Source organism: Vicugna pacos, chromosome 35 (assembly GCF_048564905.1).
Source record: "Vicugna pacos chromosome 35, VicPac4, whole genome shotgun sequence".
Taxonomy (NCBI): Eukaryota; Metazoa; Chordata; class Mammalia; order Artiodactyla; family Camelidae; genus Vicugna; species Vicugna pacos.
This window is the reverse complement of record NC_133021.1, coordinates 20,355,706-20,368,308: the sequence shown is the minus strand read 5'-3', so window position 1 is coordinate 20,368,308 and position 12,603 is coordinate 20,355,706.

The window sequence follows — 12,603 nt, the reverse complement described above, 5'->3', positions numbered from 1 at the left end:
CATTAATTAGATCTAACACATTTTGTGGAGTCTTTAGAATTTTCTGTACATAAAATCCTGTCATCTGCAAAGACACAGTTTTATTTGTTCCTTTTCAGCTATGATGCCTTTGTTCTTTTTCTTGCCTGATTGCTCTGGCTAAGACTTCCAGTATTATTTTAATTACAGATGGTGAGAGTGGGCACCTTCCGCCATTGAATGTGATGTTAGCTGTGGGCTTGTCACATACAGTCTTTATTATGTTGAAATGTGTTCCTTCTTACCTAAATTTTTGAAGAATTTTATCGTGAATGCTTTTTCTGCATCTGCTAAGTTGATCATATGATTTTTTTCTTTCATTCTGTTAATGTGATGTATCACATTTATTGATTTGTGTATGTTGAACTGTTCTTGTATGCCAGAAATGAATCCCACCATGATCATAGTGAATGATCCTTTTTCAGTGTACCGCTAAATTCTGTTTGCTAACATTTTATTGAGAATATTCACATCTATCTTCACTGGGGATACTGGCCTGCCGTTTTCTTTTCTTGTAGTGTCCTTTTCAGGGTTTAGTAACAGGGTAATGGTGGCTTCATAAAATGAGTTTGGGAGTATTCCCTCCTCTTTCATTTTTTGGAAGAGTTTTGACAAGGATTGGTATTAATTCATTTTTATTATTAAAGTATAGTTGATTTGTAAAATTTTATTAGTTTCAGGTTTACAAAACAGTGACTCAATATTTTTATAGATTATACTCCATTTAAATTAATCATAAAATATTGGCTGTATTCACTGTGTATTCACAATATGTCCTTGTTGCTTATTTATTTTATACATAGTAGCTTGTATCTCTCAATCCCTTACCCCTACTTTGCCCCTCCCACCTACCATCCTCACTGGTAACCACTGGTTTGTTCTCTAAACCTGTGAGTCTGTTTGTGAATTTGTTTGTATTTTGTGATATTCATTTATTTTTTAGATCCCACATATAAATGATAACAGAATATTTGTCTTTCTCTGACTTATTTCACCAAGCATGATACCCCAAAGTTCCATTCATGTTGTTGCAAATGGCAAAATTTCGTTCTTTTTGATGGCTCAGTAATATTCCGTTGTACACACGTACCACATGGCGTTAATTCTTATTTAATTGTTTGGCCCAATTCAGTGAAGCTGTATAGTCCTGGGCTTTTCTTTGTTGGAAGGTTTCTGATTACTGACGCAATCTCTTTACCAGTACAGTCAGCCCTCCGTATCTGTGAACTCCGCATCTATTGCTCAACCAACTGTGGATCAAAAATATTAAAAAAAAAAATTCCAGGGGTTTGGATATAGCTCAAATGGTAGAGTGCACCCGCAATGCATGAGGTCCTGGGTTCAATCCCCAATACTTCCATTAAAAAAATAATTAAATGAATAGACCTAATTACCCCCCCCAAAAAAATGAAAAAATTCCAGAAAGCTCCAAAAGGCAAAACCTGAATTTGCCACATGCCAGCAAATGACATTTACATTGATGATTTAAATTATATGGGAAGATTGCATAGGTTATATGCAACTATTAAGCCATTTGATACAAGGGGCTTGAGCATCTGAGGATTCTGGTATCTGTGTGAGGTCCTGGAACCGATCCCCTGCAGATATTGGAGGATGACTAATTTTTCTCTTCCTATTTCTATTTCCCCCTGATTCATTTTTGATAGGTTGTATGTTTCTAAGAATTTTTTCTTTTCTTCTAGGTTGTCCCAAGTTTATTGGTATATAGTTGTTTGTAGTAGCTTCTTATGATCTTTTGTATTTCTGTGATATCTGTTGTAATGTCTTGTCCTTCACTGATAATTTTGTTGATTTGGGTCTTCTCTTGTTTCCTTGGTTAGTCTAGCTAAAGGTTTGTCAATTTGGTTTATCTTTTCAAAGATATAACTCAGTTTGGCTAATATTTTCTATTGTTTTTCTCTTCTCTGTTTGATTTTTCTGCTCTGATCTTTACTATCTCCTTCCTTCCTAACTTTGGGTCCAGTTTGTTTTTCTTTGGCCTTGCCCGCATGCTGTGTACTTTACAGGTAGTGTGCAAAATACCTTTGCATATAGATAATTGCGTTCAGTCCTTGCAACTGCCTCATGAGATAGGCAGGGCAGGATTATGGAGGAATAAATTGTAAAATGGCTCTTAGGTCTGCAAGAGGAATGTTTTTCTTTCTTTACTAGAAGTTAAATGTTCTGTTAATCATGAGTCTATTGTTTTGTGGGTTTTTTTTTTTTTGTTTTTTTCAGTTAAGGCAAAAGCAAGCAGGCAAGATGGAAGGAGATGGAAAAAGTTGGGGTTGGGGAGAGAGGCTCAGGTTAAAGTGTTGTTTTGTTTTGTTTTGTTTTTTTGCTACAAGACTAAAGAGACTACCATTTTGATGTGCAGTTTGAATCCCTGAGCAGGGCCATTTGACCACAGGATCACTAGCCATGATACCACACTTGTAGTCTGTGGAACTCACCGGGTTCCTTTCCCAAGGGCTCAGCCAGATGGCCTAGAGTCACATCAGATTCATCCTGTGGAATAGAAATTACTCGGGAACCACCTAGCATGGGTGAATCCTCATTATGATAATTTGGAATACAGACTGAAAAGTCGTAAGAATCCAGAAGGAACTGGGTTGTCTCAATCCTGTCAATATTAATTGCTGGAAATAAAGAGCAGAAGTTGACCCTAACTTTATGTTTTCCCTTGTTCTTACACACCGTGTACTAAATACTTGTTTGTTGCAAAGTTACCTTGTAACAGTTGAGTTTCTAACAAAGTTTCATAGTCACAATATCCCGCATTTACCCTTGAGAAAAATCTCGGCTCTGCCTTCAAAAATATCAGAATTGAAGACTTAATACCACCTTCCTGCCCCCTCACTTCTCACCTGGATTACTGCAGCATCCTCCAGGTGGGCTGCCTGCTCTCCCCCTTAACGCCTTACAGTCTGTGTCCAGCAGCGATCCTTTTAACACAGACATCAGACCCCACTTGTGCTCAGCGTCTTCTGCTGTCTCTTTTCTCTCAGAGTCCCAGTGATCCTGGTCCCCATGGTTGTGTGTGCTCTGCCTTCCTCTCCTCCTCCCCCCTTTCTCACTTGAGCTACTCCAGCCACCCTGGCCCTCAGGTTCTTCCCACTTCAGAACTATTATGCCTTCAGTCCTTTTTCTAGAATGTTCTCCCAAATATAACTCTCTCACCAACTTCAAATCTTTGTTAAAAATCCCTTTCTCAATAAGGCCTACCCTGATCGACGTGTTTTAAATTGCACTTTATTTGGTTTATTGCCCGTCTTCTACCCCCAGAACATAGGTTCCATCATCCCTAGAATGTGGAGGCCCCCTGAGGAAAATAATTAGCAAAGTATGGGCCGCGGGCCAAGCCCGGCCTATACCCGTTTTTGCAAATAAAGTCTTCCTGCAACACAGCCACTCCATTCCTCTCCACACTGTCTCTGGCTTCTTTTGTGCTGCCACAGCTGAGCTGGCTAGTTGGGACAGACTGTTACACATTTTGGCCCCAAAAGCCAAATATATTTATGATCTGGCCCTTTCCAGAAAAAGTCGGCTGATTTGTCACTAACTTCTGTATCTTCAGGACTTAAAATGGGACATCGATTTCTTCCTTAGCAGTTTGAACTTGAAGATCCCAGAGCCCCAATTTACCTGTTACGAGCCCAGAGAAATGGCCCAAAAGGAAAACCTAAAATGCTCTGGTCAGTATGAGTCAATTTCCAAAGAATCTTTACCAAAATTTACTTCTCTGGGAACTGGGACCAGCAGCTAAACTACCACTGGTCTCTGTTCTGCAAGGACACTCTATGACCACAAATCAGGTGCTAATCATTCATGTGTGTGTCTCTCCATCTAGAATATGACCATAAGAACATCCTCCATACACTGTGTGTATGTTATTAATCATACTGCATATCTGTATGTGTATATGTACACGTATCACATGAATATATATACATACATACATGAATATTTGTAATACATGAATGTCTATATATATATGTGTCATTGCCCTTCCCATTAATAACCTTAGGGGATCCCTATGCATCCTAGAAATAAGTCAGGTTTCTATTAACACTACCTGTAAATACGCTGTGACCTCATGTCTTACCTCATGCTTATTCCATACATAATGGAATTTGGTGATGTGCTTTCGCTTAACTTTGTCCTGAATTCACTGTGTATTACCAATAGCACTGATTTTATTGAGAGACGGCCAGGTCCCAGGCACTTTATGTTTTCTTTCATTCTTACTCAGCGATTGTCTTCATTTTAAAGGAAATTTGACCTCAGTTTAAGGAGCTTTCCTAAGCGCCCAGAGCTAGTGCCTAGTAGAGCAGGGATACAGAAAAAAGTTCCTTGGGTTCTAGAGCAAATGTCCTTTCCTCGGCCCCACGCTGCCGCTCTGCTGTCAAGCAGAGCTCTCTCAGCCTCCCCAAAACGCAGAGGTTTCCCTTCCCTCCGTCTCTTAAATCAGTTTCTGCGTTTGATCTCTTGAAATGTTCGCTTTATTTACACATGCAAGTTGGTGCGTGATGACAGCCAGGTTAGTGAAGCATCACCCCACTTCTGGCCACGCTGGGCCTTTGGTGTCAACTGGCCCTCTTCCCCGTGCTTGCTAGGGTGACAGCATCTCTCTGACGGCCAAGTGGTGAACTGACCGAGGCAGGTAAGTCCCACTCCTGGGAACAGCTCTGCCCTAATCCCGTCTCGTCCAGGAATGCAGCCCTTCACACGGTGCCCCAACAAGGGGATGTTGTACTCCAAAGGGGACTCCTTCCCGTGACCCACCCAGAGAGCCATCCCTCCTGACGCTGGTGGCAGGTGGCTTTGGGTTTCATTTTCACGCATGATCAGACCCCCTTTTCAGTAGATCACAGACTGAAGAAACCCCATCTCATTCACCCCAGTACCCCAGTATCCTCCTTCCGAGCAGAGCACCTAGAGTATATTGACGTTTAAATATTGTTGGGTGAATAAATGCTGTTTCCACCGGATATTTCTAACATCTTGTTGCTGTTTTACCTAAGCATTTATACTCAGTTTATAAATGGAGAGGTCAGGTCTTGTAATAGGATTCTAGAGACTTCCTGGAGAATCAGGCAACATCTCTGATAAATTTGCAGGCTTAGGAATTGGGCGTGCGCTAAGTAAACAGGATTGGGTAAGAAGATATGTTATCGGAAATGTAGCACTTCCTCCAACTAGGAAAATCGCCCATCACCTGCTACTTACAGACTGTGTCAGCCCCTCATGTAAGAACCAGACAAGCTACTGGTTACACAGAGCTCCCTGAGATCAAGAATTCTGCTCCCACACCCTGGAAAGCATCCCAGTTTCTGCATTCACAGGACCAACTTTGTCTCCAGAGGCACCGTCTTCCTGATGCTTCTGCTGCCCGACACGCTCTGAAATTGGCACTTTCTGTGTACAGGTGTTGTCAGCAAAACTGGCTCCTTCCCGCCCCAGGGGGAAAGTAGCTTCCGCTGACGGGCTAACAGCTGAAAGTAGGGAAGGAAGCCCGATCCATTCATAACTCCCCCGACGTGCCACCCAGAATATCCCTGCCACTCCGGGAGGACCGTCTCGCTGCTTGTGTGGGCCGCTCTATTTGTCACTGTGCTACCAGGATTTTAACAAAGAGCCACTTCTTAGCGCAGCTGCGAGACCAGTGTTTCCATTAGGGAAGGCCCGGCTTGAACACGAGGTCTGAGCTCCGAGATTGTCTCATCATGTAGCAGCTCCGGTGTGGGGTGGGGTTCTGCTGCTGCAGATCAGCGAGGGAGAGGGTTTGGGGGCAAGGCAATAAAAATCACACCTGGTCTGAAAGCAAATGGTGTGAGAGAGTGATGGTGTGAATGGCAGGTGCGTGGAGGGCGTCCATGAAGATGCTCAGGTCCCCATGGACCACAATGACGGTGAGGTGGGAGAGAACCATCCTCATTGATGGAGGTGTTCAGATGGGCACAGGCTTTGGCTGTTCTGGACACTGTCGTGTGCCTTGGGGACCAGGCTGGGTTGAATGATGACCCTGCAAAGATTCACATCCACCTTGGGGAACATCAGAATGTGCCCTTATGTGGAAATAGAGTCTTTGCAGATGTCATTAATTGAACAAAGATGAAGCCATACTGAATTAAGTGTGTCCTCAATCCAATGAGTGGTGTCCTTGTAAGGAAGCCACGTGATGACAGGGGCACCCGGGGAAGGCTCCGCGATGAGGGAGGTGGACGTTGGAGTCATGCAGCTGCAAGCCAGGGGGTGGCAGGGAGTGCCGGCAGCACCAGACTGGAAAAGGCGAGGAAGGATCCCTGCCTAGAGCCCTCAGAGGGAACACAGCCCTGCTGACTCCTTGACTTTAAACTTCTCGTGTACGTGAGAGAACATACTTCTCTTGGTTTAAGTTGGTGGTGTGTTGTTACAGCAGTCCTGGGACATGAACGCAGTCATCTCGGATCAGCTCAGGACAAACCCGGGCTGCTTCCTGGGAGAGCCCAGCAAGGACCACACAACATAGTACCCGGCCAGCAGCAGTGGTGGCCCGTCCATCAGAACAGAGGAGCTGGAGCAGACTGGGGCTGTCTGCGGTTTTTGTTCCATTGCTGGCGGGCCCAGACCTTGGTGTGGCCAACATCCTAGTGTCCAGCGTATAGCTTGGCCTGTGAGTCCCACAGGTGCCTAAGGAAGACGCCTGGCCCCGTTCCTGGCTGTGCACCGGGTTCTCCAGTTAAGAACCCAAATGGTTCCGATTTCATCAGGTAGCTTCTCTTGCTGCTGAAAAGGCTAAAAATGGGATGATCTCTTTTGAAGAAAGAAGAAATTTTTGGTTACCTCATTAAAGAAATCTCATTTCTTTCTAGATGTTGGGTGACATTCTGCGTTCATGCTTATTTTTTGATCCAGAGCTTTAATCAAAGAGAAGGAATCAGTATGAAAAGGTTTTTTTTGTTTCCCTCTTGGCGGGCTAAATTTGCTGTTATTGTTGCTTAGCTAAGGCTTATTTTTTACAGTTTTAGGCACAGAATGGAAAGCTCTCATCACCTGCCTTCTGCCAAAGTTTCACCATGGGTTTGTGATAGTAGAAGCGATTCATGAATTCATTCATCAAAAAATATTTATTGGATATATGTGGGAGGTACGCTTACGCCCACCAATTACCTCTGGAAGGACGCAAAGGTTGCTTCGGGCAGTAGAAACTGGGGACCTACATTTCCCTGTCTACTTTTTCAGTGTACATGCATCAAGTATTTAGGGTAAATAAATATTTAATTTTAGCATGCCAGCGGTTTCTCTAAAATGATTTTGAAGATAGATATTTATTGGGCACTCATGACATATGGACACAGTGCTAATATACAGAGTAAACAGTTTTAAACAAAGCAGACACAGTCACTGCCCCAGTGGAATGTAAAGTCTAGACTAATGGGAGAAACCATCTATAAATGAATATTCACACACATAGTTATATAATTACAAAATCAATAATTCTCTGAAAGAGGAGAATTTGATCCTGTAAGAAAGAGTCATCTGAGGAACCAAATAAGATTGGGGTATCATCAAAAACCCGAAGGAATGATGTTCGGTCTGAAGGAAGGTAGAATTAACCAGATGAGAAGAGGGAAAGAGAATTTAAGCTGAAACCTTGAGCAGGTACCGGAGCTTGGCACATTTCCCGAGCGTGTAAAAGGCCAGAGTGGCTGGGGAAGATGAAGAGGTAGGTGAGGTGAGCAGGGACCAGATCACACTGGATTTGCATTCAATCAACAAACGTTCATCAAGACCCTTCTTCATGCTAGGTTCTCTCCCAGCACTAGAAACACAGCAGTAAACACAGGGCTTTCTCAGCCATTGATGGAGTTTGGGTTTCATCACAAGCCCACAGGGCACCCATTGACGTAGCTGAAGAAGAGAATTCATTTGACCTGACGTAGATATTTAGAAGAAAAGGGAGCATAGAGGTATCAGACTGCCGTGATGCTGTAGCACCTGGGTAATAAGCTTTGTCAGGTTGCTTGGCTGCGTGGATACCGAGGTTAACAATTCAGAATTTATCTTACTGACCTCAGAGAGCAAAATGGCGGCCATTCACTTCCACAGCAACATCGTTCCCATTCAGAAAAAGTCTTTGTAGGAAACCCCAAACTGAAAAGGTGGTATTTAATCTAGTTGTTGGTTTTAACCACAAACTTAAAAAAAAAAAAAGTAACAAGCTTTATTTTATCATGAAGAGCAACAAGCATAAATTAACTTCCCCATTACATCATCATTTAGTGAACTGTCATTAAACTCAGGGCCGTACAGGCCACCAGAATAAGACTCGGCACCAGATCCTCACACTGAATCAATTAATGATATTTCTGTTATAACTTTTCTTTTGCCTTTTTATTCTTCAAGGACACCAACGTGACCCTACCAGTAGCTCATTGATTTTTTGTGTGTGTGTGCTGATTTCTGACTGCAAGAGAACAGAGATCACCAACTTTATAAAGTAGTGATCATATGTATGCATTATAAAAGAGTTCTAACCACATTTACATTTTTCACATTTTCCCAAGGAATGCTTCCTTGCATATAGTTAGCAACTTACACCGTTATATATGGAGACAAGAGTAGAGAGAGAGAAGTTCCCTACTCAGCCAATTTTGCTTAATTGAAGCTTTGGAAAATAAAATATTGCCATCTTATCCACATCCCCCCTCCGCTGAAAAAAAAGATTGGGGTATGAAAACAAGATGTCACGAACCTTGGAGGATTCATTCAGCTAAGGTGTTTGGAGACCATTGCATCCAGCTCCTACATTTGGCAGATAAAAAAACTGAAGCCCAGAGAAGTCAAGGGATTCCAGGAATTCAAGTCTCACAGCAAATTAGCGTCATCATCAGGACAAGAATCTGGATGTCCAGACATGATACTGGGATCATTTCACAAAATAGTAAAGGGAAGACTAGAAACAAGCCAACAAAATGTATGCTAATGTGGTCCTCGGAACTTGCATAATCACCATACATAAATGCATCTCACTTCCCTCCTCTGCAAAGTGAGAATGACAACACCTGTATCTTCTGTCCCATCCAGGAAGAGTTGAGTGATGGAGGAGATCTGATGTCTGGGGCGTGCTTGGAGTTGCCAAAAGTGAATCGTCAGAAACCTAAGAACATGGCATCAGAGAGATTTTATTGTGGTCTAGACCGCAGCCCCACCCCCACATTTGGAGCCAAACCACCCAAATCAAGTCACAGCTGGCTCAAAGACCACATGGCAAAAGCTCCCACCCATATCTGGAATGGGATGTAACAGGTATTAATTTGGGTAATCCCGGAGATTTGGTTGGAGTCTGGGGAACCACAACCCCAAACAGCAAAAACAGCGTCCTTCATTATTTGAGAAAAACAGAGCAAAAACACTTCCAAAGATGCGCATTCTTGGAAAAACATAGAGAAAGATCAAGTACAATCAAGGGCTATTGAAATGGGACCGGTGGCTTCATCCACGTTTGGAAGGATTAGACTCGAGTCAAAAATCCGTCTAACCCAACCGCACAGAGACATGGACTGTCAGTGGGTCTCTCAGGAACAACAGTCCATTCATGTCAGGGCTAGATTTTAGAGCTAGAGCCTAAAGGAAAGCAACCACCTCTCACTTTACCTGACCTTGAAAATGTGCCTGGATCTTGGTGTGTGTCTCACCTACATTTAAATAATCCCAGCATAATACGGTCGTGCCGAGCAATAGGTTTGCGTGTTTCAGTTCACTGTTCTGTTCCATTGTTCCAAGATGGCATTAAACATTAAACCTGGTTGAAATGCACAGAAGCATCTTACCCTAGCTTTGCATCCCTGCTCTCTCTTCCAGGCCTTGGCACCCTCCATCTCCTCCCAGAGAGGGTTACAGGCCCTAAGCGGCTCTCCCTAAGTAAAAGGGAGCCTGAGTAAACAAAAAATACGAGTGACCAGAATACATAAGCATCTAGAAAATGCTTAAGTGAGAGCCCTTGAGTAGGCTGGTTCGTGGGCATCAAAAGCCTTAGGATGACTCGACTAAGACGGAAGGGAAAGAAGAAGGTAGCAGAAAGATGGTCATGAGAAACCTCCGCCCACTGGTAAAATAATTCAGGTCATTAACAATCGGAATGGATGGGATTCAAACTATCCGTTCAGTATTGTTTGAAGGAACAGTAAATAGTTAACTAAGACTTCATCACACCTCCATGCTGGGCATGCAAATTAGGTTACATCAGTTTGGGTTTCCAGCCCCATCAACTGAAATCCTCCTGGATAAGAGACACAGCACTTTACAAAGTATGGTGTTCATCCTTCTCCAGGAATATATAGCAAAGCAGTGCACTTCCACCCTCTTTTTGACAGCAGAGTTTAAAATAGTGGGAGTTTTTAGGATGGTGTTGTCTACCATAATTTTATGCTTAGATCTGTGCATGGCGCGCGTACTTGTTAAGCATTGGTAAAGGCTAGAGCTAAATTCCACTACTTAAAAAGGTGCCTAGGGGGTGGGATCTGAGGCACACAGAGTCACAAAAGGGTTCCGTGCGCGGTTGAGGGGGTTTATATTACGGAAGAGTCTGTTATAGATGTGCATCTATTGCTGGATTTCAAAGGCTGTGTTTCTTGAAACATTTTAATGTCCTCCCTCAGTTGGATTCATCTGTGTCCAAAATAACAAATGGTCTCATACTTCCCCCCTCCCCTCTGTGCCTCAGGAGGCTTGCTTTTTTGAAGTAGATGGAAATTGGTGTGGAAGTCATAAGGGAGGTCCAGAGACGGCTGAAATCAGCCATTCAAAGCTGCCAGCAACCCCTGGACCCCCTCTAAATTGCTATTTCCATGTCACAGAATTTTTTTTTTCATTTTAAAACATTCTGAGATATTTTCATGGTGTTGTGGCTAACCATTTTTAGTCAGTTAAAAAAAATGCCTTTATCACCTCCCACCAGGAAACTCATGGAACACACTGCTGGAGATGCTAAAACTTTTTTCATTTCTCCTTTAAAAAAAAATATTAATGGTAAGCATTAAAAGAGAAGGGGAAAGTCTTTAATTTGGTTTTCAAAATGCTTAGCTTGAAATTAAAAATTGTACATACAACTGAATAAGGCGTCTGCAAGTAATCACTGTGAACACACCTGATGGTTTTCATCGAAATGCAGGGAGGGTGCTGAGTCTCCCAACCCCCCAGGTGGGTGCAGAGAATGTGTCTGGATGCACCAGTGGCAGCAGCTCTGAGGTGGAAGGTTTGGGTTTACAAGATTAAAAAGCTCCAGTTCCCAAACACTAATAGAGCCGGTAGGAAGGAAAGATGGAGGAAGTGGGAGGGAGACAGGAGCCGGGGGAAGTGAGGGCGCTGACACCAGCCTGCCTCTCAGCTTGGCGTAATACACGAGCCCGCAGTCCCACCGAGGGACAGGAGGGATGGACCCTGTTAGGTCCCCTTTTGGCTTCCGTCTCTTTACAGAAATGAAACTGCGCGCTCTCTTCCATCCAACTTCCCTCCAGGCCAAGGACACAGTGACTGTGGCTCCCAGTGAAAGAAGGGCAGACGGTCCAGATGGTCTTGGAGTTTCCCTTGAGCAGACTCAACTTTTAATAGCTTACAACTCTCCCTGCACCCAGGAGAATGTGCAGCTTAGTAAAAAGTATTATGCGTTGTTTTACTCTCTGGTATACATAAACCATGGCCAAACTCCAAACACAGTCACTACCAGAACAAGAGGGTGGAGCAAAGACGAATATAGTCGCAGACCCTTGGCCATTGGTTTTTCGCCCCCCATATTGGGAAGAAATGTAAATGAATACTATTGGATTTTTTTTTCTTTTCTTAAAAAGGGCAAGGAAATAAGTGAGATGAAATTGGAGGGAAAAAGTAAAGGAAATAAAATGAGAAGAAGACAACGTAATTCTTTGCACGAAGAGCTCGGTGTATGCAAAATTTCCCACAAATGCTTTGACTTCCAAGTGCATCATAAATCCACCCATAGTCAGAGAAAGGGAATTTGCTGCCTAGAAGGAAGATCTAGTCTACCAGACACTTGGCTGAGTTCTTCTTTCTCAACTTATTTTCTATCTCTAGAAAGATTCTTTTAAAAAATATTCGTTAAAAAAAAAGACACCTGCATTAAAGCACGTTGACGAGCCATGTTACAAGTTGAATTCTGTTCCCACTCCAAAATTCACGTAATGAAGTCCTAACTTCAAACACCTCAGAATGTGGACTTATTTGGAAATAGGGTCGTTACAGATGTAATTTGTTAAAAAGAGGTCATATTGGAGTAGAATGAGCCCCTAATTCAATATGACTGGTGTCCTTATAAAAAGAACACCACTGAAGGCAAAAAGATAATGACAGAGAAGATTGTGTGACGAGACTGGAGGAGAAGACAGCCATCCGCAAGCCAAGGAGAGAGGTTAGAACACAGCCTTCCTTCACAGCCCTCAGAAGGGATGCCCGTCCTACTGACACCTTGATTTAAGACTTCTAGCCTTCAGAGCTCTGATACAGCACATTTCTGCTGCTTAAGCCACTCAGTATATATTTTGTTATGGCAGCTCTAGCAAACTAATACAGTTTCTCCAGAGCAAA